Raw genomic sequence first — 27249 nt, forward strand, 5'->3', positions numbered from 1 at the left:
TCAACAGGTCAAATTTTCAGGATATCCTATAGTAAGACCACCTGTAGCAGTGTCAAGAATTAGATGGGAGAAAACCCTGAAAACACGACCTGTTGGGGGGACTGCAGTTGGGAAACAACCGATTATAATGCTATAAATGTTTTCTGGTGACGTCACCAGGGATAATAAATCTATGCTCAGCCTGTTTGTGAGATTTCGGCAGACTGCTTTTAAATAAAGTTGTTGAGTGGAAAAAAAAACGAAAAAAAAAACAACCGCGGCATCTAGAGACACACGCTTCGTCTTATAGGCTACTTCCTGGCCACGCCCACTTCCTTGGTTAGCGACGTGCAGTGCCCGTGAAGACACGCCCAGTCGCCGGACGTCATCGAAGGGAGGGGCTGCGGCGGAGTGCGGCTGCGCTCTTCATCTCTCTCCTTAGCCTGCAGTCCCTCATAATAATAGTAGCAGCAGCTCCATAATGTTGGTGCGCGGAGCCCGCGCCGCCGCCCGTCCTGCTCAGCGCACAGCAATGGAGCAGCTGCACCTACGACACCAGTGAGAGCAGCACGGGCAGGAGGAGAAGGAAGAAGAAGAAGAAGAAACCCTGCCGCTACCGTATTCTATCGAATACCACCGCCACCCGGAGGACGTGCCCTGCTCCAGCTACTCCTGCTGTTCACCCGACTGTTCCCGGCTTCCCTACTGGTGGATGTAAGTGTGCTGCAGCCCTGCGCTCCGCAGACAACGGCCGCAGTCCCCCTCCTTCCTGTACTGCTGTGCTGGGTGGCAGCGCCGCCACTAGTGTGCGGGGGGCAGCTCATTCATATAATGCGGCGTGCCTCCATTCACAGCCGCCGTGGAGCCCGGAGAGGATGCGCACTATGGCAGTGTCGTGCCATCCTTCATCAATGCCATGTGTTGTGCATGGCATAGGTGTGGTATGCTACACTGCACGGCTCTTGCAGTGTGCCATGACTTGGTAGCACACTGCTGGCTTGCTGGGGGCCATCATTATTTCCCCTGATTAGACATTGCAGCGGGGAGAGCTGCAGAGCTGATGCAAGAGCCGCCGCCGCTGCAGGATGCCGCTGGCTCCATAGATGATGCCCTCTTGTATGTTACATGTATGGATCATATTAAGGAGGACGGGAATTCTTAAGCCGAGAGATTATGGCTAATCCCGTCTGGCAGGATACATAGACGGAGGAGCGTGCTGCTCTATTGTTCATTAGTGATGGGCTGCGGAGGACAACATCTTGATACATTTGTATCGGCGGGGATGGAGGCACTCTGTGGTCAGGGACGGGCATTGTTGCTTAGTACATACAGGCTTTTCTAGGAGGTGATGGATAGGAGGTTTCTATTCTGCGCCAGGCCGTGTCTGTGGTTGTGTAGAAGCTGTGTTGGAGCGCAGATGTGTAGAAGCTGTGTTGGAGCGCAGATGTGTAGAAGCTGTGTTGGAGCGCAGATGTGTTGGATTGTTTACTTGTAGATGACTTGGAGAAGTTGGAGTTGACTTTCGAGATGGGGGCTTCTTATTGTGTTGGAGAGGGGGCAGTGATTTGCTGCTGGATGCAGATCAGTCACTGGTCAGACCACACATGGAATATTGTGGACCGTTTTGGGTACCAATACTCAAGGACCTATCCGAGCTTGAGCCTGTTCAAAGTAATAAATGGAATGGGTGGACTACAATACCCAGAGAGGTTATGAAGATTTGTGTTAGTTTACAAAAAGAGAAGGGGGGGGGGGGGGGGGGGAAGGCTGATGGGTGACCTAATGTATAAATACATTAGGGGACAATACAAGGATCTCTCCTATGATCTGTTTATACCCAGGACTACGATGGTAACAAGAGGCGCCCCCTATATCTAGAGGAAAGCAGGTTTCATCACCAACATAGGAGGTTCTTTACTGTAAGAGCAGTGAGACTGTGGAACTCTCTGCCTGAGGATGTGGTGATGGTGAACTCACTAATAGAGTACAAGAGGGGCCTGATACAATATTATATCACTGATTACTTTACAAGCGTCGGTGATCCGTGGATTATTCTGAGTTGGGAAGGAATTTTTTTTTCCCCTTTAAATGAGGAAAATTTGGCTTCTTTGTCATTTGTGGGTTTTGTTTTTTTTTGCCTTCCTCTGGATTAACATTTGGGGTAATTGGATGGACCTTTTGTCCGCCCAACATACTATCTGCGATTAAATCTTCTGGTAGTAATATACAGATCTGGGAATGGGCTGATGATATCCACACGGGGCGAGCGGATATCTGTTATCACCCTCTATATGTATAATGCACATTTATTAGTACTATAGTGAGTTGTGTCACTTCATATAAAAAGGCTCAAATCACAACTGGCATTTAGTCGGTGCTCTAAGCTGTGAACATGGGAGGGGGGGGGGGTCATGATGGAGGCGGCCTAGAACTGCTCAGCGGCGGGCCACACAAAAGTAGGCCGGCACCACACTGTTATGAAGGCTTTGTAAAAGGATATGTCTGTTGCCCATAGCAACCAATCACAACACGGCTTTCATTTTACCTCAGCAGTATAAGAAATGAAAGCTGTGCTGTGATTGGTTGCTAGGGGCAACATACAGATTTCATTTTAGACAGCCTTAACAGAGTGGTTCCGGCCTATGTTTCCGTGGCCCCCTGTATGTTATGGCAGTACATGTAATGTCCACCGTGTGTGCCATGTATGTGTAGTCCCACCTATCGCCCTTTAGTCTTGTAGTACGACATCCTGCCGCCATCCGGCGCTGCTAAAGTCTCCGTCAATAAGACGTGACTAGAGAACAGCCCAGGAATCTAGCGTTGGTTGCCGGCCGCCTGAGACTCGTCAGTATTCGCTGCGCAGATATAAAGCTGCTTTTACACGCAACGATTATCGTATAAAAAAAGCCGCCGAATCGCTGCCTGTAAACATGGCTGACAATCGGACGATGACGCGTTTGCTTATCGATCATTTTTCACAGACATGAAAGCCATGGTTGGCTCACCCGCTAGTCGTTCTCATTCACTTGTACGGCGAATGTGAACCATTTAGCGAACGATTGATCTGCCCGTATAAACGGGCTGCTGGATGAGTGAACTGTCGTCATTCACTCGTGTGAACGATAAACCGTTCCGTGTAAAAGCCCCCAATTACTGCCTCAGCCCAGCTATTTACGTAGCGCTCCATTCTTTGGTAAGGCCGGCTCCACATGGACGTATACACAATGGCGCACGCCTTAGTGCAACTTTTTTTATGCTATGAACGACTTTTTTTTTTTTTTTTTTTTAACATGTTGGCATATTTCACTGTACTTTTTCTGCCTGCAATGCGTGTTTTATTTTGCGCGCAGGACACAAACGCACACTGACTGACATGGCTAATGAGCCCCAGATGTGAGCGTTCGAGCAGAATTACGCAGTGTAAACTCATTTCCTTACATACTGCGCGCACAGTAGTACACCCCCGTTGACTTCTATGGGAACCTTTGGGTGAGTGAATGGAGCACGGTATATCTTTTATTTTTGCGTGGTCAAAATGCGTACGTGCGAACAAATAGATTGAATTCAATGGTTTTTTTTCACACTGTTTTGTGTGCGCAAATGTGTGTGTGTAGGCAGCATTAGTTGTGCCGTCTAAGCAGTAACCGCAGCCCGGGGCGTTATAGCGTATTAAAGACGGATCGGTTTTTAGTAATCTACCAGCCGCAGTATGTAGGGAGGTACATGATGGGCTGTGGGGGCCATGTTATAGGGCCCGTACCAATGTGGTGTGCCGGAGCTCGCCCACACGGGCGAGTGTGTCCCACGTATTAGGCTCGCGCTTTCAGCGGAGGTGAAACGCACAGTAAATACGGATGCACGTGTGTACTTCATGCTCATGTCAAATTTCCATAGACTATATCAGTGCGAATTATGCGCCAAAATACAACTTGTTACATTTTGTGGGTTTTTATTTTTTTTTTGTTTTTTTTTCATGCACGTAATAAAAAACAATAATGCAGGCATTTTGTTATCTTCTAGAAATCCAAGTGTTTTTAGTGCCACATATTACGTATGTGAAAAATACGCAGTCAATGCACGGGTGACATATGCCCGTGTGAGTGAGCCTTTACAGAGGGTACACCACCCAGATTAGGCAGCCGGGCGCACATACCTGGCCGTCTGTTCCGCCCTTACAGAGGGTACACCACCCAGATTAGGCAGCTGGGCGCACATACCTGGCCGTCTGTTCTGCCCTTACAGAGGCAACACCACTGAGATTAGGCAGCCGGGCGCATATACCTGGCCGCCTGTTCTGCCCTTACAGAGGGTACACCACCCAGATTAGGCAGCCGGGCGCACATACCTGGCCGTCTGTTCTGCCCTGCCCTTACAGAGGGTACACATACCTGGCCGTCTGTTCTGCCCTTACAGAGGCAATACCACTGAGCTTAGGCAGCCGGGCGCACATACCTGTCCGTCTGTTCTGCCCTTACAGAGGGTACACCACCCAGATTAGGCAGCCGGGCGCACATACCTGGCCGTCTGTTCTGCCCTTACAGAGGGTACACCACCCATATTAGGCAGCCGGGCGCACATACCTGGCCGTCTGTTCTGCCCTTACAGAGGGTACACCACCCAGATTAGGCAGCCGGGCGCACATACCTGGCCGTCTGTTCTGCCCTTACAGAGGCAACACCACTGAGATTAGGCAGCCGGGCGCATATACCTGGCCGCCTGTTCTGCCCTTACAGAGGGTACACCACCCAGATTAGGCAGCCGGGCGCACATACCTGGCCGTCTGTTCTGCCCTGCCCTTACAGAGGGTACACATACCTGGCCGTCTGTTCTGCCCTTACAGAGGCAATACCACTGAGCTTAGGCAGCCGGGCGCACATACCTGTCCGTCTGTTCTGCCCTTACAGAGGGTACACCACCCAGATTAGGCAGCCGGGCGCACATACCTGGCCGTCTGTTCTGCCCTTACAGAGGGTACACCACCCATATTAGGCAGCCGGGCGCACATACCTGGCCGTCTGTTCTGCCCTTACAGAGGGTACACCACCCAGATTAGGCAGCCGGGCGCACATACCTGGCCGTCTGTTCTGCCCTTACAGAGGGTACACCACCCAGATTAGGCAGCCGGGCGCACATACCTGGCCGTCTGTTCTGCCCTTACAGAGGGTACACCACCCAGATTAGGCAGCCGGGCGCACATACCTGGCCGTCTGTTCTGCCCTTACAGAGGGTACACCACCCAGATTAGGCAGCCGGGCGCACATACCTGGCCGTCTGTTCTGCCCTTACAGAGGGTACACCACCCAGATTAGGCAGCCGGGCGCACATACCTGGCCGTCTGTTCTGCCCTTACAGAGGTTATACCAACCAGATTAGGCAGCCGGGCGCACATACCTGGCTGTCTGTTCTGCCCTTGAAGAATCAAGATGGCTTTTAGAACAGAATTGCACATGCGTTTTTTTTTGTTTTTTTTTTATTTTGAGCCAAGCAGTGGAGTGGATATGAAAGTGAAGTATCAGCCTCTCCTGTAGGTGGCGCTCACACCTTGCAGGTTTGGTGCAGATTTTCTGTCCTGGAAATTCCATGTCAAAATCCACACAATTAAAAAGGTGAAATCTGCTGCCGATCTGCCCCTACAACAGCGCAAATTTTGTTGTGGGCTTCAGTGCAGAGCCGCACCATTATGCGCTACTTGTGAACGCACGCTTAGGCTGGGACCACATGCCAGCTTTGGCCGTGTCACATTACCTTCACGGGGCACAGTACAATGACAGTGACTGTCTGCTCTGTGACCCGCACCTCGCCAGGACTAAGTAATTGTAAGAAATACAGCAGACTTACATGGCAGTGAGGGCAGCGCTATGAGTGCCGGCGGCTGTAGCCCTCCTTTTAGGTTTTTGCATTCTTGATCCGCTCCCTAGCATTGGCACCAAAAATTTATCAAAAATTGCTGTAAAAACAGTGTGTCCCGAACCTTGGGGTACATTAATGCATAACAGACTTTGGTGCCGACCCGCAGCACTTTTTTTTTTTCCTGGCCGTGTGAACGCGCCCTTAACAAGGTTTTCTAGCATGTTGACGGCCAGCACTGTTCACAAGCTATGGCCGCATGTGGTGGAACGTTCCTATATCCAAGAGAAGAGCTGTCTGTGGAGTGGTGGGACTAGTAATACTGCCCCCCGTCATACAGCGTTGGCTGATGGGATCGCACCAGAAACTAATGTGATGAGACAAACCTCGGAAGCTGGAAGTCGCCTTTAATCAGTATGTGATGTTGGCGGTGGCTCCTAATTGTCATGGACAGGCCCGTACTGCTGGTGGAGATGTTCCTGGTTAGAATGCCCCGTTTGTCAGGATGACCCCCCAGGAGCACCGGAGTTGGTCCACACGACTCGCTTGTCTTACTGCCAATTGTGGAGAATTTCTGGTGAGGGAAGCACAAGACCTGGCTCTGGTAGAACATGCTGTGTTTCCCTGAAAATAAGATTGGGTCCTGTATTAATTTCTGCTGCAGAAGATAGGCTAGGGCTTATTTTCAGGGCATGTCCTATTTTGACGCAGGTCAGCCAAGTCGCTCAGTCCAGGTCCTTTCCCGTGCGGCTCCCGCAGTCCTAGGCCGCCCACACAGGATCACTTGCTGGTTATGGGACTCGCAAAGCGATGGATGTGATTGGTTCTTCGAGCTCTGTGGATGGGCTGCGGGTCATACAGCCTCCATTGACTGCAATGGAAGCCGTCTGCGCAGAGTCCGCTGCAAAATAGAGCAGGCTGCGATTTTATTTAATCTATCAACTACATGTGAAGGCTTCAGTCTGAGATGAAGACCCATGAGTCTAGATATTCTGGTGAGGAAGGGGTAGCGCCTCAACAGGGGCAGGAATTGGTCTAATGAATGTTCCTTCCCGATTATTTCCATGTCCCGCTGCAGTCAGCCTGACCTGTCTACAAAAAAGCTGCTGCAGCCAATGGCAGCGCTCGGCTGTCATCACTGAGCGCTGTCATTGGCTTCAAGCAGGTTTACGGGACATCTCCGGCCGACGCCTCCGCGGGGAGAGGTGAGAATATCGGCTGCCTTATTTTTACACCACAGAGGAACCTTGTGAAATGGCTTTTCAAAAATCGGACCCCCCCCCCCTTCTTTAACAGTAGTTTGTTTCCATACAGCTTCCTTTGGTCCATGTTAAAAAAAAAAAAAAAAAGGTCCTTTAAATATTGGCCAATTTGACTTGCTTGGCCAGAAATCTGTCTGTAAAAGGAAAAAGTTTGTAACTTTTGGTAGTTGTAAGATATTCTCAATTTCAGTTTCTTTTAAAGGGGGGTCCTGTCGGGAGTTAAAATCAGCAGGGCTAATTGTCCCCCTGTTTTTCTTTCCCCCATAGTCTCCTTGCTTCGCCCGCCCAGCTATTGGTGTGTGTATGTTGGGTGATGTTGAACTTGATGGACAGACCTCGCCCATTGAGAATAAGCGGTGGAGACCTTGTTCTCTTCGATTCCAGCTCAGACTTCCGGCTCCCTCATGTAGGACTCGGATTTCATATTTTTGAGTGATAAATTTGCCCAAAGACACAAGCAAACTGAACAGACGCTGGACTATTGATTAATGCAAAGTTTACTGAAAGTTTTTTAGGTATACTTTTACTTGCGTTGTCCAGAGTTAGAAAAAATAGCTGCTTCCTTCCAATCGCAGCGCCACCCTTGTCCGTGGGTTGTCTGGTAGTGCAGATCAGGTCCCATTCACTTTAATGTAGCTGAGCTGCAATACCAGACACAACTCAACACACATTGGTGGCGCTGTGTTTGGGGGAAAAAAGCAGCTATGTTTTTGTAACCACTTGTGGTGTTTGTCAACGGGCAAAATTTACGTGCGAATTTTCGATGTGGAAAATCTCATTTCTGTGCGTTTTCTTGTCATAAAGTAGCATTTCACTTTCCACATTGGTTTTTGCTTTTTTTTTTATTTTTTTTAATTAAAGCAGCGTGTGGCTGAGATCTTGAAAATTTCCTCCACCTTGCTGCTACTGTAAATGCCGCACGGAAAATCCACCCCATGTGAACATGGCCTAACGCAGCAAGGTTTCTGTATGAATTTCCATGAACAAGAAACCCTCTGCTTAAAAGTGGAGGTGCGCATGATGCAGATTATTCCACAGGCATCTATAATACAGCCGTCTTAAGGATTCACCTGTAGGAAGGAGATCAGGTTGGATTATCGTGACGTCAGTGCCCGACTTGTACTTGCAGGCACAGCAGTAGCGTCACGTAGAATAGACACAAGCTAGCTTTATCGCAAGTGCCAGTTGTTAGGCACCAAGGGTCAAATGCAGAATATCATGCGGATTTCTTCTTCGACTTTCATGCATAGCATGGCAAAAAGTGTATATTGCCTATAAAAACTGGTCAGTTTTTCTTATTAGCATGTCATTTCTTATTTGTGATACGGACAGGAACAGGACATTGATGAATTTTTCTACACAGACCATCCATGTGCAGAACCTCAATGGTTATATATAATGGGCCTTAGGCTAGATGCACACTTGCATCTAAAAAAACAAAATTTCTATAAATTTTTTTTCTATTTCCCTGCATAGTGTTTTTTTTTGACAGACTGTATATGGAGAAAGAGAAATGAAGGGTTTTTTTTTTTTTACATGGATAGAACTTTTTTTTTTTTTTTTTTAAACTGACAACATAGATGCCCCCCCTAGTGTGCCCGAGGCTTTATACTGGGGTCTGGTGCAGAGTGTTGTGTGACTTATTGGTGAAAAAACTGCAAACAATCCGGAGTTGTATTTCTAGGTTAGTAGTAATGGCATATGCTCTTTTTTCCCACAGTCCTACACCAGAGAGTTCTGGGCTAGTGATGCCGATCTGCTGACTGATCCGGCTACTTACTGCAGAATCAACATTTTACACTCAAAACATTTTGGCAAAAATGTAATATCTAGCAGCAACATAATCCGCCGCACGGTACAAGTCAGGGAACATCAGACGTTACGTGCAGTGATACAGCCTGAAGACTAGGAGGGAGGGCCCTGATCACAAGAGCTTACAATCTATCAGCAGGTAGAAGTACTTGCTGTGTAATAGTCCAGCCATCTCCTATAAACAGGGTAGTATACATAAAGCTGCTGACTATACAGATGGGGCGTGGGGGATGCAATGTGATGCTGGGTTGGGTTCTGCCGGAGACTCGGCGGTTAGAGGGTGTTTGGCGCATGCGACTATACGGTTTTCTACTCCTATTGGCAGCTGTTAGGTATGGACTCGCTGTCAGTTATGGTCCTCTTGATTGTCTTATGTTTATGTATTTTGTGTACTATATATGCGGCTCTGCTATACGGAGCGATGGGTATTGCGTTGCTTACTGTGTATTGCGGTTGAACGACATGTAGGGGGTAATGCAGATTAAACCGAACGCGGCTTTACTGGTTTTATTGTAGTTTCATCTTCTTAGGAACGGCCAAATGGGAAAACTAGTTTACCTTTTTAAGGTTAATTTCAGTGGAATTTGAAGTGCTTGATTCTATTTGCTTCCGTTCCACTTGATTTCTGCTTTTTTTTTTTCCTCTATGGAAACAATAGCGCAGACTGCTGCGCCATTGTCTCTGAGAAAAGTGTTTTTTGTTTTTGTTTTTTAATTGTATTTTATTTTTGCATTGTAGCCGATGGGTGGCGGAACGGAACGGTTTCCATTTGATTTCTGTTTAATGGATCCTTAGACGTTAGGGCTAATGCCCGCGGACAGATTTATGCCGTGTTCCCCGCGGCAGAATAATGCAGCTATTGGGTTCTATTGAACCTAATGGTTCAGTGTTCACAAGCGGGATTCTGCTGTGGATTTACACTGTGGGGGAAAAAATGGCGGCATGTTCTATTTTACTAGCAGGAGGCCTCCACTAGTATAGTGTTAATGGAGACCGCGGTAAAAAGCGCATTTTTCCACGATGGCCAGCGAGGACTTTTTTTTTGTTTGTTTGTTTATACCTGCGGAATTCCTTTCCGCTTCCTGTTTATTTAGTGAATCCTTCTACAGAATAATGTTTAACAAAATGTTCAAAATCAAGACGCTGATGGGAACGAGACTTTAAGCAGTTGTTCAGGTTATTTTTAATTTGTAGATGAAGGGCACCCATGGTAAAAGAAAAAAATAGACTACCAAATATTCGCCTATCCTACCTCTTTACACGTCCCTGATTGGCAGAGTCTCCTCTCTGATGCGCTGCCTACAGGCTGCAGCAGCGAATAACAGAGCTGGGTGACTAATCTCTAAGCTCTGTCATTGGCTACTGCAGCCTGTAAACAATGTCAGAGAAGTGAGCAGGTACTGCTGACAGGGGCGTGTGTGGTCTGTGTGATATAATAATTTTTTGTTTTTTTTTTTAAAATCGACAAATTTGAAAACATTTGGCCAACCCTATAACCCTAAGGTTGGCAGTGAAGTCCTGGTCCCCCACTAGTCCAGCACAGATGATCAGGTCTTACTTGAAGTTGATCAGATCGCTCCATTTTCCTATTCAAATGTGAAACTGATCCATAAAATCTTGCTTACTTCTTTGTGCTGCACTCTGGGAGTCTGTGATCGGCCATTCAGCATAAGGCTGTATTCACGTGGGTGAGTGCGTGGTTTTTGTTTTTTTTTCAGTTATTTTTTTGGTAAGTTAAAGAATCATTTTTATGTAATTTTAGTGCTACTTTTTTGCCCATGTGTTTTACCCATTTTTATTTTTCCTTTTCCACGTGATTTTGCATCGGTTTCTCACATCTTCTGCAAAGTGGCTTTGCCCTTCTAGCAGGTCTTTTCCATGTGTGGTCCTCAAAGTAACATACGTTTAAGAACGGATCCACTCGCATCTATCAGCCTGCCCTGCTGGTATAATATGCTTTTGACTGCTTCCATAGAAAATAGTGGATGATTCTTGAAGAAGAATCCCACAAAAAATAGTTACAAAATGACTGCATGTCCTATCAGTCCGAGTGGAGAATCACACGTGCCAATTAACCCATTGACATGAAGGGGTTGTTCAGGCTGCGGGACGGACAGACCGAACACAGAAGAAGTCCCGCTGGCGACATATTACACGGTTATCTGATATTTTGGATGACTGGAAAGAAAGTAATAAAGTAGAGAACGTTCTAGGAGAAAAGAACAGGATAGAATGCTGACGCAGAACACTAGTAGGACTTTTGCTCAGTGGCACTCGGGGTCTTGGGAAATGATCAGACTTTCTGATGTCAGATTAAAATATTTTCTCTGTATTTGCTTGTCTACTCAGGTTTTTATTCAGTTTTAGGCCCCCTGTCCACGGGCAATGCGAAGTCCCACGGCAGATCTCCGCCACGGGAGCCGCCGCCCAGGAGCAGGAGCCGCCGCCGATTCTCCGCGGGTCAGCCCTATCTAATAGATAGGCTGGCCGCGTAGAATCAGGGCAATTCGCAGCATGCTGCGAATCGTCCGCTGCGAGCGGAGAATTGTAATGATTCTCCACTCATGGACAGGAGGCGGAGCTTTCCATAGCAACGCTATGTAAAGCGTGCACTGCGTTCCCTGCGGTGATAATCCGGCAAAAACGCATACTTGTCCTTAAAAAAAACTAGACAAAAACAATAATTTATGTCAATTAGTATTCTCTTGCAATAATGGAAATCGCTCGCTCCTTAAGGCCGCTCTCTCACGTGAATGCGGCTGAGCGACGCAATATCTAACGCAGCGCTTTGCCGTGATTTTACTTTCGCTTTCGACAGCAGCTCCCTTGTTGTAAAGTGAAACAACACTAATACTAATGACTCTCGTTAAGGCTTTTCTGTGTTATGTAGCCTGAATGTGGAAAATAAATCCAGCCGGTCTGCGGTCCTTGTTACTGCGCCTTTGCTCTAAAGCCGGGTTATTGCCCAACTACGCTTACCATCTAGTACTGAGACAGAAGTCACTTGTGTAGGGCAAGAAGGAGCTGGCACGGAGACCAGGGCTGTGGATGACAATGGCTGGATGACACCAGCTCACATCCCGGGGTCAGTTCCTTGGACAAGAGGCTTTTGTCTCCGTGCGTCCATGTCCGCCAACAATAATACATGACAAGCCTGGTTGGGCAGGGAGCTGTCCCAGCAGAACTGTGTAGACACCGCTGGTGGTTTAACCAGTGCATTACCCACACACCGTGCATCTGGTGCTTTGTGGCCGGACTCGCACACCGCTGCAAAGATGGGACTTTAAAGTCTATGGCATAATCGTGAACTCTACATAAATGGTGGCTGTATGTATGTGTGTATATAGAATTTATTTTTTCTCAGCAAGAACAGAAAAATTTAGAGCCCTTACTATGAAAACTAGCATGTGCCAACAAAACACACAGTTCTGATGGCTTTTAACCCCTTAAGGACCAAGCACAGTAAATATACAGCACTTGTGCCTGTGTCTTAATCCCGGACGATTGCAAAAATATCTCGGGAGCAGAGGCCAGGTCATCAGCTGTCAGACACAGTAGAAGACTCAGTGGAGAAGGGAGAAGTTGGTTTTAACCATTTATGCCTTCTTCCCAGGCTACATAGCGCTTAATGAGTGAGAGTGGAAGTACTACTTCCACTATGTGACCTGGCGATCACCCAAGCACTGGGAGCCCCCTGGCATAGAAGTGCTGCAGGGTCCTAGCAGACCCTGATCAGCTCTGTAAGTGACTATTGTTACTACAGGGGGATGTTTTCCCTTGTCACTGGGGCTCCTATGGATGCCCCGACTACAGTGGCAAAAAAAAAAATACAATGTGAATGATCCTTAGATGTTTATGATGTCATATGGGACATAGATGGTAAAAAAAAATGGTTACAAAACTAAGTAAAAAAATAAAAATTGCAGAATAAAATAAAAATGTATACATAAAGAAGAAAATGACCCAACTCCAACCAAAACTGTTGCCATATGAGGCATGTAATCCATAACAAAATGAGGAAACCATATCTGTACTTTTATTTTTAAAGTTTTTATACTAAAATAACTATATAAAAAAATTAAGCTTCCCCCCCCCCTCCCAGCAATAAAACTAAAACAAAAAAATGGAAAAGTCAGTGAAGAAACATATATTAAAAAAGCCAAACAAAAAAAAAATAGCACAAAAAAAACATATGTTGCGGTGAGGATAAAAAGCAACAAAACTAATTTTGGTAGCTGGAGAAAAATAGCATTAAAACCACAACATAGATAAAAACGCGAAAGTGTCTGGCCCTTATGGGGTTAAGAAGAAAATAAGATTAAATATGAAAATAAGTGAAATATTGACTATTGTCAGACCTGAAGCATCCAGCGTCTACAGAGCCCGGTCATGTGTCGTGCCGCTGAGGGATATAACTTGAGGCTTGTTTAAAGTTTGATCTCCACGGATGGTCCCAGCGGCCCCCGACTCCCCAGCGAGGCTCTGCTGCTAGTTCTATTGTTGGAACTTTCCACTTGGCCTCCTGTATATGAGGTGAAGTAAACCACCCTGGTGAGCACCGCAGCGACGTGGTGCAGGACCGCTCCCTAGATTTAGGTATTTATTTTCAGTTAAATATCATGGCTCATTTTATTTTTTATATTTTTTGTATAGTGTTGGCTCCTCCTTTTCTACCTTGTGAATAGAGTAACCTCCTGATCTCACCGGGGTGCAACCTGCACAGATACCTTCATCGTTGCCTATTAGGGTTGGGAGAAAAACACAGCTAGCTAGCTCTGCTCATAGTGTGTGTCTTTTTAAAAAAGACCATTTAATGTATTGGAAAACGTTAAATAGTCGGGTGAAATGAAAAAACATAAATGCGCTATTTTTCAGAGGGGTTGCTTTTGCAGTGTTCATGGTGCTTTAAAAATGGCATGTTATCTTCCTGCTGAGTCTAGTATCATTATGGTTAGATTATGTTTGTAGAACTTTTCTTTGTTTCTATTTTTTTTTTTTTTTTACTACTTAAAACGTTTTACTTTCTAATAAAAAAAAACAACAACTTTTAATCGCCCTATTCAGAGTTCCATAACTTTTATTTTTCTGTCGGTGGGGGCTTAGCTTTTACAGGTTGAGTTGTTTTCATGCCACCATTTTTTGGGTTGCATGACCTTTTGTTCCCTTCAATTTTTACTGGGAGATGGTGACCAAAAACGGCTACTCAAAAAAAAAAAAAAAAAATGAAGAAAAAACAAAAAACACATTTTAAATGATAGCATTTACCGTGTAAGATAATGTGATGCTTAGTTCTGATGTTTTCAGACATGACTGCCAATTATCATGTTTATTTTTTGTGCCAACTTGAGATCATTTGATCGCTTCTACAACATGCTGCAGTACTTCAGTATTGCGGTATATTTTCTTTTTCATGTTCCCATATCAATAGTGTTACTCACATGGCAGTCTTGGGAGTCTTCACTTGGCCCAGGGCTGTCATAGCAACAGCTATCTCGTGGCGGTTTGTGGAGAATGTAAGCGGTCTCTAGTCCACTTCATACCCACACCTCGAAGGGGTTAATATAGCATCTAATCTTGTATAAATACTTAGCATCCCCCATATTCATAGCAACCTGTAAAATAGCATATTATATATGGTCTTCTGGTCCTTGCGTGCATCGAAGGGAGAACAGTTGCATGAGGTACTATTCACATTTCCATTAGGTGTCCCCTTCCAGAGTTTCCGTTATAAATACTGGAAAAAATAGCGCAGCGTGACACCTGATGGAACCCGTTTTGGTCAATAGATTGTCTGCTTGAAGAGCTCGGCACGCCGTTATATTTGTGGGAAGTTTTTTTTTTTTTGTACTGTGATGTGACAGAAAAATGCATATGTGAATAGGGCTTTGCCGTATTGTGTGCAGAGTCACATCGTAGGTGCAGTGCAGATTCTGCAACTAGAGTACAATTCAGGTGAATAGTTTTTAACAAACCCCATTCACTCACAATGTACAAAATGTGCAGCATATTCTAAGCACACCGTGGATGTTGCAAATCTGCAACCTGCCTATTGGTGCTCTGACACGGGATGGCCTGACCACGAGTCCCAGCGATGATCGTTCTTGTGCTTTTACACAGGACAAGTTTTACTAGTGAATAGAGGCGGAGCGGCCGGCGATCGTCCTTGCCCCGACCACCTCCCCTCGCAGGCGGCCGGCGATCGTCCTCGCCCAGCCACCTCCCCTCGCAGGCGGCCGGCGATCGTCCTCGCCCAGCCACCTCCCCTCGCAGGCGGCCGGCGATCGTCCTCGCCCAGCCACCTCCCCTCGCAGGCGGCCGGCGATCGTCCTCGCCCAGCCACCTCCCCTCGCAGGCGGCCGGCGATCGTCCTCGCCCAGCCACCTCCCCTCGCAGGCGGCCGGCGATCGTCCTCGCCCAGCCACCTCCCCTCGCAGGCGGCCGGCGATCGTCCTCGCCCAGCCACCTCCCCTCGCAGGCGGCCGGCGATCGTCCTCGCCCAGCCACCTCCCCTCGCAGGCGGCCGGCGATCGTCCTCGCCCAGCCACCTCCCCTCGCAGGCGGCCGGTGTAAAGTTGCCTTTCGCATGAAGCTTAGTTGACCAGGGTGCGATCTGTAAGCGTGTGATGGGGCCTTGAATGTTGGTACGTTACCAATCACCACTCTGTACAACTTGTTGCATCCATTCTATGGCGGTTCCTCGGCCTCACTCCGGTTTACTTGGAACTTTTTATTCTACAGTCCCTTAATGGGTTAGATACATACATGTTATCAGTCAGTAAAGACTGTCGGGCTACATTCACACAGGCGAGTGCTATATCTGGGTGAGAAACTCTGTCTGGTATCATGCTTGCTAGTGTTTTTTTTTTTAATTTATTTATTTTTAGGCTATGTGTTTGATTTAAAAGTTGTGTCACTTCTGTAAAATTGTGATCTTCACGCGAGTGAAAAAATTGCAAGTGTTTCTCATAGACCACAATGGGGAAAAAATTGCATTGTACTCGCTTGTACATTGCATGGCATGCAAATTTTTATTTTTTGTTTTTTGACCGTGCCTGTTGCCTCAATAACTCGTGGTGCCTTTCTCGGTGTCACTACTGTATTGTCCTTCCGTGGATTACTTTTGGTAGGTAGTAGCCACCAGGAACGCACTACAAGACCTGCTGTCTCCGAGATGCTCTGACTCCATCGTCTTGTGAAAGTCGCCCAGATTCTTGCACTTGCCCATTTTTTTTCTGCTTCCAACACATCCGCTTCAAGCGCCGACCGTTCACTTGCTGCCTCATATATCCCGCTCCTTGACGGGCGCCATTGTCACGAGCTGATCATTCGCCTCATGTTTTGGTTGATCAGTTTGTACTCTTATTTCTTAAGGCCCTCTTTTGAACAATTTTTGGACCGATAATCGTTTTGTCTAAAACGAGCAAAAATCGTTCAGTCTGCACGCAACGAACGGGAAATTGTTCGCTGTTCGTTCGTGTTCTGCACGTGTAAAAAATCACTGTTGGCTCGTTTAGCTGTTAAAGAGTGATTGTTCAGTGGTTCTCACTTATACGGCGAACGCGAACCACTGAACGATTTATTTCTGGTGTGACCGAGCCAACGATGTATCTTCTGTATAAACAGCCTGCGAACTCCGACATCGCCCGCTCGGAGAAGAATCGTTTGGTGTAGGCGGACGCTGTAGCCGGCTTTGTTTGCAGGAAGATAGAAGATGTATAACTTTTTTTTTTTTCTTTTTGCATAGCGAAATGCTTGCGCCAAAATACGGCAATGTGACACGAATGAGTTCTATTCTCTACATATTGTGTGCAAATACGCCGGCCTTGCTGAATTCTTTTCCTCGGTGCCCCGTCAGGTTTCTGTGGGCGATCCGTCTAATTGCAGAGCCGTTATTTCGCGCTTCGGAGCGTTCTCTCATCACATCCGCGCTGACTGCAGATACGGATCTGTCCATTATTTCGTGGAGATGGGATTTCTCCTCTTCCTTGTAGGCTATGGCTCCCCGCTCTTTATGAAGGGTAAATGACTTCGGTGGCCGGTTGATGTGAGCGGCTTAAAGCCACGCTAATCCAATATAAGGTCAGGTCAGATTGCTGAGATGGGAGCTATATATGGGTCAGGCTGTAAATGTGCTTGTAGAGGCAGGTGACGGCACTTCACGTATGGCGAGCACGGATCCCCGCGGCCGCTATTACAGACTCATCAAGGCTCTTATCACATGTTTGTCTCGTTCCGTCTGATTTCAGGCCTGGATGCCTTCTTATAGCACGTTCCATGTGATGATGCTTAATAAACACATTGTGATAATGGCCCGCAGATAACAAGTGATGGATGGGATCTGGCTCTTCTGCGCAGTGCATGTAGGTGCGGTGCCCGGAGGCGCAGATCGCTTGTTGCCTAATGGTTTTTCTCTTCTATCTTGACAGAATAATCTGACGCATGTACGGGAGACCAGACACTTAGGTTGCCTGTACACTTTGGACTAAGGCTTCCTACACGTGGCTGAGCGCGACGTCGGGCCGTGAAACTGAAGTACCGGCGGGTACAAGATGGTTTTATGTCAAACACCTCCCATCACTTTAGTGAAATAGCGATTCTTCGGCGCAGTTTTCACTTTTTGCAATGGGAAGCCTCACATCGCACGAGCGTGCACAACGTACACCGTGCAATGTGTTTTCCTCTCCCGTTGAAAACAATGGGCGATGCGTTCCGAGGCACGCGAAAAGTTAGAACATTCCGCGATGCGGGAAATAAAATTGCTCATGTAAGTGACTCCATTCTGAAGGCGCACAAATCTGGCACGATTTTATTGACCGTGTGAAAGAGGCCTCAGGGTGTGTTTACACGGGACGGCCCGTTGGGCACAGGAATAATCGTCATTAATGAATGGAGGCCGCCCGCCTCCATTTACAGTAAACAGGCAGCTGCTCATAGAGTAATGACTGCCTGTTTACACGGGCCGATCCTTCTGCCTCATTAGAGGGTTTTTGGGTTTTTTTTGCCTTCCTCTGGATCAACGAAGGTAATCAGGATGGACATAGGCTGAAACAAGACAAACCTACTAGGTTATGCTACTATGTCCACTCTTTATGCACGCAGAGTTTGAACGCCGAACAAATTTATCCTCCGTAGTTCAGTGTTTGGACTGAATGATATCGGCCCGTGTGAAAGGGCCCTAAATTAGTAAAAATGGACAATTTCAACTAAAACTGTTAGATGAAATTTAAAAACAAATGATTGTCATTGGTCGGCTAAAACACTGTCCTCCTCTGGAGAAAGGTCAGTCACGATTGAAGTTTTTGTACAATAGTCAGATGAAAGATCTTTCGTTGATCCAGTTGTTGAATTGATATAGATTTTTTTTTTTTTTTTTAGTGTAGAAGATCCAACCTAAAGGCCCTACGAGTGAATGCAGCCTAAAGGGGTTCTCCAGTTTTGGACAATTCCTATTGGAAAGTTCCCTTTATTAAAGTGATCCCTAAGCGTACCCCTGCTGGGGATCAGATGTAATCCTTGGGGAAATGTGGTTGTAAGTGTTCTAGTTCTCCGCAGTTCCACCCGGAGGAAATAAACATGGTGACCAGTCTTAATCAATGGGTTGCCCGCGTAACGCAAGAGACGTTCTCTGTAGCTGGCTGTCCACTGTGCCAAGATTCAGAAGTCAATGATACTTAGAATTAAAGCGGCCCTCTGGACCCGGGGCAGAATCTGGTCTGGAAACCAGAGGTACATTACCTGGACTCCATTTTCTTGCCCATCCCTCTTTTAGCTTGTTTTGACTTTCATTTTCGGGAGGCCAGGATGGCTGATGTCCTCTTCAGACTACCTAATCGCCTATAGTGCATTGGTACCGTTGGGGCTGCCGCTGCACGCTGCTCTGTGATTGGCCAGATATCTATGGTTTAAATATTTACATGCAGAATTTGTTGCATATTTCCTTTCGTAGGAATTTGGGAAAGTTTTTTTTTTTTTTTTATTCATCCAAGAGCCTATTACTCAAAAACATTGGTAACGAGGATGTAGCTGATGACTTTATCATAATGGGGATGTAAAGCCTAAATTACCACTTTAATACTGTAAACTTTATCACACACAAAAAACGTGACTCTTATGTTAAGGAGTCTGGGGAAAATTGAGGAGTCCTAGTTGAAGGATTGGCTTAGCAACTCCACAGTCCTGGTTGCTCATGAGATCGGTGTCGGCCAATCACAGAGCAGTGCATTGTGTAGTTAGTGTCCCAAAACCAGAGGGTTGCTTTAATTCAAAGCGCAAATAGGTTTTCTAAACCAAAGATAAATACCGGTCTATGGGAGAGTGCTCTAGACACTGCAGAGGTCATTTTGCAGGGATGAGGAGGAGGTGAGCTGTGACAATCCTCTATTGTGAATGCTGTATCTTTAGTTATTTGCCTTCTGACTTTAACGGTTTTTATAGACTGTTCACACGGGACGAAATTTCCTTAGGGCAGTTGATAAACCGTCCTGATATCTGCAAGACATAAAGTTGCTGTTTATTGCGGATTTCATAATGTTTTTCTCAGCTAATGGTGCAATGATTTTTTTCCTTTTTTTTTTTTTTTTTTTTCAGTGCGGATTTTAGTGTGATTTTCTGTTAGTTTCCATGCAGTTTTTCCTCTGTTATGAAGTGGAATCCTGATGGAAATTCCACAATCTTCAATTCCGCACCAAATCTGCACGTTGGCAGTGTGGATTTGGGGCTGAATAGTCCGAGCGCTGTGGTTTTTGGGCTCCCAGGAGCCGGCAGACTCAGGATTTGGAAACTTGCTTCATCCACAGAATGAATTCTTAATACTTCTCCCGGCTCCGGAGGATTTGTGCTGCTGATATATTTAGCTCACAGAAGATTGCAGAGACTGGATACGGTTATAGCATATACTCCCAGCTGCGGGTATTATTGGTTTTGCATTATCAGCCTCTGGCAAGTGTCTTGGAAAGTTTTCAAGATGGTGAAAGATCCTGATTGTAGAAACATACAAGCTGCCTGCTTAGAAGTGTTCTATGCCAGTTTTTGGCATAATTGGTACCAAAAAAACCTGCAATCATGTCGTCCAAATTTGCATTAAAAAGGAAAAAGCTGCAACTATTCACACCAAATTTGAAAAGCGGTCATGTTCTTGAAGGGGCGAGCGGAAATCTATGCTGGTAGACCGGTTTTATTTACAATTTTTTTAAAGTCAAGTTGGGCACTCATTTCACCAACCTCAGCAGGATGGAAGGCTGAGTCGACCGTGAGCCGGCTACCTGACCTGTGCAGGGATTGAACCTGCAACCTTCAGATCGTTACTGCATTTCTGCTGCCCTAACACTCTGCCCCACACAAAGCTGCGGGAAATGGGTGGAAATGCTCCTTGATGGACGCTTTCAGGGTCTCTGACAGTGAGAAGCCAAAGTTTGATGCCTAAGCACTCTGGAGGCGCGACTTCTTAACCAAGTGCTCCTCAGCGCCGACTAATATCCGTAGCATTCGACCAGGAGACCATTTCAGCTGTCAATCCGAACTGTGGAGAAGCTTGCTGGAGATTTTTATACTAACATTATATTTGCTTGTACTATTGAAAAAAAGTTACTGTTTGAGCTTCCTGTGTAGGGGGGGGGGGGGGGGTGAAAACTCCTGCACTACTCTAGCGTACCTTGCAGCAGTGTAACATGCAACGCATGATTGCAGTATATTATGATTTACTAAACCCTGGACAGCTCCTGTAAGAATAGATTGGTATGGGTCTAGGTCCCTACCCACGTCTTTATCGGGGAGCGTTACTTATCACGTTCTTGTCTAGACGCGCTGATGCTGATATATGTGCGATGTCAAGACACAATTGGGACTCCATTATTAGGGCCCTCTTACACGGAACCATTCTTTCCAAAGGGAAAAAAAACACATTTGACCGCTATCGTTCCATGTAAACGATAATTCGTCCACCTGATGTTGGCTCATTGGGTAATCCTTTGGTTTGAGCAGTGATTGTAGAGGCGTTCCCACTTACTGGCACACACGCCGAATGACACTGTACATTAGTAGTCTGTCATTACTGGTCGCTGGGGCAAATGATTTCTTGTCCGTGTAGAAGACACCTTGGACTCCGCTTTCGTTTGCTTCTTTTTGAATGTGATCCAGCGTTTTTTTTTATTTCGGCTTTCTTGCTGGAATGAAGCAGCCGATGTTTATCAACAAGCCTTGGTGGCCCCGCTGAACAGAAGCAACGGAGCCGCTGACACTTGTATCCCCGGCGCGTAGCCGCTGACACTTGTATCCCCGGCGCGTAGCCGCTGACACTTGTATCCCCGGCGCGTAGCCGCTGACACTTGTATCCCCGGCGCGTAGCCGCTGACACTTGTATCCCCGGCGCGTAGCCGCTGACACTTGTATCCCCGGCGCGTAGCCGCTGACACTTGTATCCCCGGCGCGTAGCCGCTGACACTTGTATCCCCGGCGCGTAGCCGCTGACACTTGTATCCCCGGCGCGTAGCCGCTGACACTTGTATCCCCGGCGCGTAGCCGCTGACACTTGTATCCCCGGCGCGTAGCCGCTGACACTTGTATCCCCGGCGCGTAGCCGCTGACACTTGTATCCCCGGCGCGTAGCCGCTGACACTTGTATCCCCGGCGCGTAGCCGCTGACACTTGTATCCCCGGCGCGTAGCCGCTGACACTTGTATCCCCGGCGCGTAGCCGCTGACACTTGTATCCCCGGCGCGTAGCCGCTGACACTTGTATCCCCGGCGCGTAGCCGCTGACACTTGTATCCCCGGCGCGTAGCCGCGGACACTTGTATCCCCGGCGCGTAGCCGCGGACACTTGTATCCCCGGCGCGTAGCCGCGGACACTTGTATCCCCGGCGCGTAGCCGCGGACACTTGTATCCCCGGCGCGTAGCCGCGGACACTTGTATCCCCGGCGCGTAGCCGCGGACACTTGTATCCCCGGCGCGTAGCCGCGGACACTTGTATCCCCGGCGCGTAGCCGCGGACACTTGTATCCCCGGCGCGTAGCCGCGGACACTTGTATCCCCGGCGCGTAGCCGCGGACACTTGTATCCCCGGCGCGTAGCCGCGGACACTTGTATCCCCGGCGCGTAGCCGCGGACACTTGTATCCCCGGCGCGTAGCCGCGGACACTTGTATCCCCGGCGCGTAGCCGCGGACACTTGTATCCCCGGCGCGCAGCCGCGGACACTTGTATCCCCGGCGCGCAGCCGCGGACACTTGTATCCCCGGCGCGCAGCCGCGGACACTTGTATCCCCGGCACGTACTAGGCGGCTTGGAACACTAAGGCCTTATAGATGGAGGCGTATAGTGCACCCCATTATGACCCCGTACAACCGTGTACATTAGTCCGGGCCCATGCGACCGCATGGTAAAACACTGCGTAAAAATCATAGCTGTCTACCAGTGCGTGGAGCCGTGTAACACCGTGTTTTTGGTTTTTTTATGCCTTCGTGACAGCGTTTCTCATGCACAGGCTTCCTAGTTTTAGCTTTTTTTTAAATATATACTTCTATTGCCTCTGAGCAACGTCACGTAAAAACGCCATACACACGCACAATGTAATTGTGGACGTACAGCATTTTCATACGCGCCCATAGAGCACAACAGGTCTGTACTGCACATCATACGCGGTAAGATAGAACATTCTGTGTCTTATTTTACATGCATATTATATGCGATGAATATACGCAAGTGTGCATGGAACAGAAAAAAGCTAGATTTTTGAATTGCCGCAATTTAATGTGTATGATACGCAATTCAAATGGGCTTGTGTGAGCCTGGCCTTATGGTGACGGGGAGCTGAGTTTCTATATCCAGCTGCTCCCCGCAATCTAGCACTTTCCGCCTCTGAAGTCGGCACACAGCACAAACCTACTCTTCCCCCCCCCACCCCCCACCCCCCGAGTCTCATGCATGCGCTCTCCCATAAACTTGTACAGGAGTGTGAACACTGGACTCTGAAGAGAGTCCCATTTTTGTGCCGCATGCTGACTTCAGCGGGTGACAGTGCATGGTTGTGGGAGCGGGTGGGTATAAAACATACAACCCGGGTCACCACCCTTATCTGCAGCATAACTTGGTTGGTGCTGTGGGACATAACGGGTTTCCTTTGAAGTAGATCTGAGGCGACATCTGAAGAGAACGGCTGCTCTACTATACGGCTGGGTCCCCATGATTCCATTGCTGCTTTTATTTTTAGCCCCCTGAACCCCCCCCCCCATTTGTTCCGCTTCCTTTACTTTAGGGGGCTCGAAACCAGTTGATGCTTGACAGTGGGCTAGTGTCAGACTCTGAATGGAACAGTCTTGAGGAGCTTTGAGGCCACTTGAGATGCTACATATGGAAATTGATTCTTGGGGCTCGTTCACACGGGCACGTCAGTAAAATGAGCGTGTAATGTGCAGCCTATTTATGTGACCAAAATGCATACATTCCCCGTGTATTTCGGCCCTTCTGCTGTTTGTGCTTGAAAATACAGTTTTATTTATATGCTCTAAAAAAAAATAGAACGCTGTATGCAAGTTTCCTGATGGCCGTTAACACTTCATTTGCACGAAAAAGGGCCTCCAGGAGCTGTTTGCAGAGCCCAGCTGCATTGTTCTCGTTGAGGGTGCCAGCAGAATACAATGTTAACTGCTGGCTCCCCACGGAGGAAACACCCTGCAGTCTACTGACAAAGATGTTTGCTTTATCTCCAGTAACTGAACGATGGATTTTAAGTTCATCTTAAAATCATTGTTCAAGCGAAAAGTGCCCGATGCCCACGTTTACATGTCGCGATTATCGCTGAAATTCAGTCGTTTTTGAACGAACATTCGAGCAATATCGTTGCATGTAAATGGGCCTTAAGTAATAAGGGTTCGGTGTTTAAGAGGAATGTATCCTCAGAGGATGACCTATTGTATGAATCAGGTTTATATGTTAACAGATTTTTAAATATCAATGTCACGATCTAGATGTAAAAAAATAAATAAATCCTAAAACCCTGCAGTTCTCACACTGACCACTAAGCCCTAATAGTGTGACACTTCCTATCACAGGCATGATTACAAAGAAAAATAACACCGGATCCACCATTTACAATAGGTTGTGGTCACAGCTCACCTCCTCCCCCTCTCTGCACAGTTCACAGAACTGACTCATAAAAGTCAATGAGTCAGCTCCTGTTCATTGCAGCTCATGAGGTCACAGCCCCCCACAGTCATGCACTGACTATAGAATTAAACCTACAATAAAAGCAGAATAGAAATATGATTTAACTCAGTAGCTGGAGAAAAACTGAAGGTCGGTTTTTTTTGTTTTGTTTTTTTTCTCTTCCCTTTCTCTTTCATATGATTTTGTTTGTTTTTTTTAATTTTTTCCCCCTTTCTCTTTCATTTTTTTTTTTCCCCCTCCCTTTAGGATTTAAATTCTTTTTTGAAAAACGAAAACTCTTCCCTGTCTTCTTTTCCTGAGCCGACCTAGCATTCAGTTTTCGTCCGTTTACATTGTGTGGTTCTCTAGTCGTCTTCTGTTTTCATGAAGGAACACCATGAACTTGTGCAGAAATCTGAGTTAGGCCGGGCTCACACGGGTGGGTTCCAATTGCCGAATCCACGATTAGCATCTGCAGCAAATTGCGGGCATTGCAAAGCATGTAGTTGCGCTTTTACACTCGCGGATACGAATGGCATATTCCACTAGCGGAGGAAAAATCGCAGCATACTCTATTTTGCCACAGCCTACGTTAGCTTGCCTCTTTAAAGGGATTGTATCATGGCAGGTCTGTCTTGCCATAGAGAAAGTGCCTTCTAGATGTATGGCATCCATTTCAAGGAGACTGCTGGAGGGAGATAGAGGGCAGTGTACTGAGCAGTGTACATGTGATTTCAGTAGCCGTGAGACAGTAAACTCTATTGGTTGTGTGTCTGCTCTTCTCTCCCTCTGCAGCAGCTTCCTCCTTCCCACTTATCTCTCTATAGCCCTCTAGGGGCAGCATTGAGAACAACCCAACTTGATCCATCTGTGTCTTCATTACAAGAACTGGACTTTACATAACAGGCAGCAAATTGGACCCTGAGTTGCCAGTTTTTGTTCTTTACCCCAAATGTCTTGGTGATTATTGTATGGGCTGATCACATAGGTACCAGTTTGTTAAAGCCCAGTGCCTAGTTAAATGCCCTCCCTAGCAGTTTCTTATGCCAATAGTAACATTGTATCGCTTTTGATGCTGCCTTGTCCTCAAGAATAAGGAATTGTTTGTGTACGTTTTTTGCCCTACCCTAGAAGGCCTTTGGCTGCAAGCCATCTAAAAGTTAGTTTCTCTTCGTGGCCTGCTGTATTCGCATGTCATGTGCGCCAGTTGTCCTACGTGCCTCGGGGGTTTTCTTGGATATTTACATCTGTTGCCCCCCTCCCACAGTGCAAACAGCCGCGTCCCATAGCATAACACAAGCATGTGTTCGTGGTCCTTTCTATCCCCAAGACTCCAGTGTTCATATGGAGAGGAACTGCTGTGGTCACAAAGCACCAGAATAGGGGCAGAGCGGGGCTCCTTGGCATTCGGGGTTAATTGCTGATGATGGCTGTAACATGAAGCCCTATAGATAAAGAACATCCTTCCTGCCAGCTTTACCCAGCAAGTTCAGTCATTGCAGCTCTCTCTGCTCCCTGCTCTATAGGCCTCGTGCACACGGCAGGCGCGGATTTCGGCAGCGGAAGACCTGTGGGTTAATGCAGAAATAATAAAAAACTGCAAGCCCAAAAAGTGACTGTCTTTCCCCTCCTCCCTGCGTGGTCTCCAAGCAAGCAGAGGTATTGTGGATCGCTCGCTTCCATAAAGATTAATGGAGCCCATTCGTGCAGGAATTGCGGTGAACTGGAGCATGCTGCGATTTCTCTTCCGCAAGTCAAGTCCACATGTGTGCATGGAGCTAGGGAAGCTCCATGCTTTTCTATGGGTGACTAGTACGGCGGGTGCTGATTTGCGGATTCTGCGCATCAAATCTGCCCATGTGTATGAGTCCTAAGGCTGGGTTCACACTTGGAGTAATAAATAGGTGTTTATTAGTAAAAAGCCAAAAATACAAAAAATAAAAAACAATGGACCCCTATGCACTCATTTTAGAATGCATGATGGCAACTTTCAGGACGTAGATGCTTAAAGGGGTTGTGCCACCGCTAGTTGTTTGGCTGCCGGAAGCATACGGTTTTTGGACGGAAGTAAACATTGCATTCAGCGCTTTTTCTTCCGGTATTTTCAGTAAGGTCTGTGACTGAACCTTCAGCCGGGGGGTTCTGATACAGATGTGAGACCAACCTAGGGCCTCATGTCCACTCGCATGCACTGATTTCACTGCTGAATCCCGCAGTGAAATCCGTGCGTGCCCGAGGGAAAATACATTATACGGAAATGGAGCATGCTGCGATTTCTTCCCACCCGCATGCTTTTAGCTGCCCTATGGATGCTAATGCAGCTCTATGGGCAGCAAGACGCACGGATCTGCCATGCAGATTTTATAAATTCTGAGTTCTGTGTATATAAAAAGTATCCGCATAATCCGGTATCTGTTTGAATCGCCTCCTCTTACTTCTCCAGTGCTCTAGTTCTTATCGCTTCTTCTACATGGAATCTTGAAGATCTTGCTCTGTTACTTTCTCTGTGGTCTGGTTTATAATACCATTCACTGTGTAATTTACGATATTAACAACTAATAAAACTACAGTTTAAAGGAAAAATGAAGGAACGAACAAAGGTCAAATCTTTTAAGCATGACTTCAGAAATGAAGTCTGTCATCCCTCTGAGACAAGTATACCAGTGTGTACATGTATAGACGCGGTAGCTATACACGGCACATTCAGGTCGGTGTCACACAGGCGTATTGTCATTGCGCGTCAGTAGCCCATTAATTGGTATTGGGCCGCTCACACCTGCAGATCTACAATGCTGCTCTGTACAATGCACTTTGGTTAATGGCACACGGGGTACTGCATCAGCCAATAGCGGACTGTGGTGCCATATGGGCGGTGGAGTCATATTACTCTTACTTGTACTTTGTATATCCAGAGCTCATGGTTGCATCTTATCAGATGACCTAAGTATATACGTAGCTTCGCCGTCCGTCCATTCTCCAGTGTACTGACTCTGGAAGGATGAATCCAATGTACAGATTGTTACACAAGATGATACAAATTCTTAAAGGCTGTGGACACCTGCTGCACATTTTTACAAAGCCATAAAACTGCAATTAAACTTAAAGGGGTTGTCCCGCGAAAGCAAGTGCAGTTAAACACTTCTGTATGGCCATATAAATGCACTTTGTAATATACATCAAGCATTAAATATTGGTCATACAGAAGTTAT

General features: G+C 46.9%; 1 protein-coding gene across 1 annotated transcript in view; it reads left to right on the forward strand.

The window, feature by feature from the left end:
- The first annotated feature begins 435 nt into the window (after positions 1-435).
- SNRK (SNF related kinase) overlaps positions 436-27249 on the forward strand; it is a 58021-nt gene continuing 31207 nt past the window's right edge. The window contains exon 1 of the mRNA XM_066584856.1: positions 436-693. The gene's annotated coding sequence lies outside the window, so the exon portion shown is untranslated. The remainder of the gene's footprint in view (positions 694-27249) is intronic.

The sequence above is a fragment of the Eleutherodactylus coqui genome, chromosome 12 (genome assembly GCF_035609145.1).
Source record: "Eleutherodactylus coqui strain aEleCoq1 chromosome 12, aEleCoq1.hap1, whole genome shotgun sequence".
Taxonomy (NCBI): Eukaryota; Metazoa; Chordata; class Amphibia; order Anura; family Eleutherodactylidae; genus Eleutherodactylus; species Eleutherodactylus coqui.